This window comes from Pristiophorus japonicus, chromosome 9 (genome assembly GCF_044704955.1).
Source record: "Pristiophorus japonicus isolate sPriJap1 chromosome 9, sPriJap1.hap1, whole genome shotgun sequence".
Lineage (NCBI taxonomy): Eukaryota > Metazoa > Chordata > Chondrichthyes > Pristiophoridae > Pristiophorus > Pristiophorus japonicus.
This window is the reverse complement of record NC_091985.1, coordinates 114,934,847-114,938,502: the sequence shown is the minus strand read 5'-3', so window position 1 is coordinate 114,938,502 and position 3,656 is coordinate 114,934,847.

Sequence of the window (3,656 nt, the reverse complement as noted above, 5' to 3'; positions counted from 1 at the left end):
CTGCAGACACGTCTATCTATTCCCCTTACAATAGAATCCCCTAGAACTATAGATCTCCCACTCTTTTTCGTGTCCTCCTGTGCAGCAGAGCCACCCATGGTGCCATGAACTTGGCTGCTGCTGCCCTCCCCGATGAGTCATCCCCCTCAACAGCACCCAAAGCGGTGTATCCCTTTTGGAGGGGGCTGACCCTCCAACCAAGTCTTAAAAGATATTCTGGATGAAATAAATATATTGTGAGAGGAAGTATTAAGGGGTTTAGCAGCTTTGAAAGTAGTTAAGTCCCCAGGACCGGATGAAATGCATCCCAGGCTGTTGATCGAAATAAAAGAGCAAATAGCAGAGGCCTTGACCATCATTTTCCAGTCTTCTTTGGATCTGGGCATGGTGCCGGAGGATTGGAGGACTGCTAATGTAGTACCCTTGTTTAAGAAGGGAGAAAGTGATAGGCCGAGTAATTACAGGCCTGTCAGCCTAACCTCAGTGGTGGGAAAAATTCCTGAAAGACAGGATAAATCTGCATTTGGAAATGCAAGGATTAATTCGGGACAGTCAGCACGGATTTGTTAAGGGAAGATCGTGTTTGACTAACCTGATTGAATTTCTTGAGGAGGTAACCAGGAGGTCGATGAGGGTAGTGCATACGATGTAGTATATATGGACTTTAGCAAGGCTTTTGATAAGGTCCCACATGGTAGACTGGTCATGAAGGTTAAAGCCCATGGGATACAGGGCAAAGTGGCAAGTTGGATCCAAAATTGGCTTGGAGATAGGAAGCAAAGGGTAATGATTGATGGATATTTTTGTGACTGGAAAAATGTTTCCAAAGGGAGTTCTGCAGGGCTCAGTACTTGGTCCCTTGCTTTTTAACGATTTAGATTTGAATATCGGGAGTATGATTAAGAAGTTTGCAGACGACACTAAAATTGGCTGTGTGGTTGATAATGAAGAGGAAAGTCTTGGACTGCAGGGGGTATTAATCTACTGGTCAGGTGGGCAGAGCAGTGGCAAATGAAATTTAATTCAGAGAAGTGTGAGGTGATTCACTTTGGGAGGGCTAATAAGGGTGTACACATTACACAGTAGGCCACTTAAGAGTGTAGATGAACAAAGGGACCTTGGAGTGCTTATCCAGATCCCTGAAAGTAGCAGGCCAGGTGGATAAGGAGACATACGGAATGCTTGCCTTTATTGGCCAGGGCATAGAATATTAAGAGCAGGGAGGTTATGCTTAAATTGTATAATACTTTGGTTAGGCCACAGTTGGAGTACTGCATGCAGTTCTGGTCACCGTATTATAGGAAGGACGTGATTGCACTAGAGAGAGTGCAGAGGAGATTGATTAGGATGCTGCCTGGAATGGAGAATCTTAGTTATGAGGACAGATCGGATAGGCTGGGTTTGTTCTCATTGGAACAGAGGAGACCTCATTGAGGTGTACAAAATATTGAGGAGCCTGGACATAGTGGATAGTAAGGGCCTATTTCCATTGGTGGAGGGGGCATAATTTTAAGGTGGTTAGTGGAAGATTTAGACTAGGGGTGAGGGCTTCTTTACGCAGAGGATTGTGGGGATCTGGAACTCGTTGCCTGGAAGAATGGTGGATGCAGAAGCCCTCACCACTTTTAAGACTTGGTTGGATGGGCACTTAAACTGCAGCAACCTGCAGGGTTACAGACCTAGACTCTGGTAATTGGGATTAGACTGGATGACCTTTTGTTGGATGGCGCAGATATAATGCAAGTACTGCAGGGAATAGAATACGGCCAGGGTGATCTCTGGGACTAGTTTCGATCGCCTGGCTGGGTCGGAGAGGAATTTTCCCAGATTCTTTCTCCCTAAATTGGCCTTGGTTTTTGCTTCTCCCAGATCACATGGCTACGGTTGGGGTGGAGCGTAGAATGTTTCAGTATAAGGGGTGTCGCAGTTGTGTGAGGCAGACTGGGTGCTCTTTGCCTTTCCATCATTGTTCATAGGTTTATGTAACCTTTAGGGCTGCTGACCAGGGTCCATGCGGCTTTCTGTAACACATTTTCCCTTAAGTGTGCCTGCACAATACCATCGATCTGTTTATTGTTTTCTACATTAGCAACCACGGCTGTCAGACATGGCATTCACTCTTATCTCTTTGTATTTATTCTGCAGTAAGCTCTATTTAAGCCCTACACTCCTTAGCTACATCATGCTCATTCATTAGCATTGCTTTCTCATTTCTTCGTAATCTACTAGTGAGTCCGGTTGTCACAATACATGAGACTGGCCTTGTCCTTTTGCAACATTGTGTTCCCACCCACACAATTTACTGTGCAACCTAACTTAGTGGCATCAACAAACTTGGAATGGCACTCTATCCCTTTATCCAAGTCATTTATAAATATAGTGAAAAGCTGCAGCCCCAGTACAGATTCCTGGGGAGGAACACCACTAGTCATATCCTACCACTGAGTGCATACCCAGTATTCCTACTCTTTTATCAGTGAATAACCAATTCCCTATCGAAGCAGAGGTTGCCCCCACAAAAGTGAGTGTATGGAATTGAAGTCTCTTATGTAAAACCATGGCTAATGCTTTCTGGAAGTCCATGTAAACAACATCTATAGACACTCCCTTATAGAAAACATCAATTACTGCCTCAAAAAATTCAACTTGGTTCATTAGACAGAATGTACCCCTTACAAATCTATGCCAACTTTCTCTGATCAGCTCCATTTGTCCAAATGTTCAGTCACTTTGTCCCTCATGACAGTTTCTAGAAATTTCCCCACAACTGACCTCAAGATTAATTGGCCTACAATTTCCTAGTTTCTCTCTCCTATTGAATAATAGATTGATAAATCCAAGGGGACAATTCCTGAACAATGTGGTTTTGATGACCACACTACTAATGACTATAATTTTACATTCATGACCATCAACAATTACTATTTTTAATAGCCTAAGGTGGAAAACATCATGTCCTGAAGATTTGTCCCTAATTATTTTCTTGAACAGCGTTTTAAAAAATTACTTGTGTTAAGTCTAGTTAGCTCTTCCCTATGACTTATTTTGTTTTCCTTGCATCTCTGGTACTTTTACACATACAATATGCAATCAACTTTCACGCTAAGCTGTGCAAACGTCTGCAGGTCCCACAGGCCACTCAGTGGCTTTTCAACGGGTGAAACCACGCACAGGCGGAATTCTGAATGTGTCGCACATCCCATTAAAGGGACTGTGCACACCCCCAAAAATTAGGGGGAACCCCTCTCCTGGAAATGCAAGATCAGTGTAAACTAGTCCTGCATACACCAGCACAATTTCTGATTCATATTGTCTTCTGCTACATATTGTCTCACTGAAGTTGTGAATGGCAATTTATTCAGCACAAGAAACTGCAAATGCAGACGAGCTACTCTCGTTACAGCCCAGTTCAGAGTGGCAGGGCATTACGCTGGCTGGGGACTGAGTGCAATGCAAGACCACGCAAGATGGTTAGAAAGGAAGACAGATCAAGCCATTTCCAGCTCTGTATTATCCATTTCAGCATATCTCTACTGATCAAGTAGGTAAAAATGTTCCATCAGCAAACTTGGAGATAAACCACAGAAGGCAATATAGTAAAAATTATATTCTTGAATTACAAAACTAGACTTAATGTGACAAAAAAAAAGAGAAAA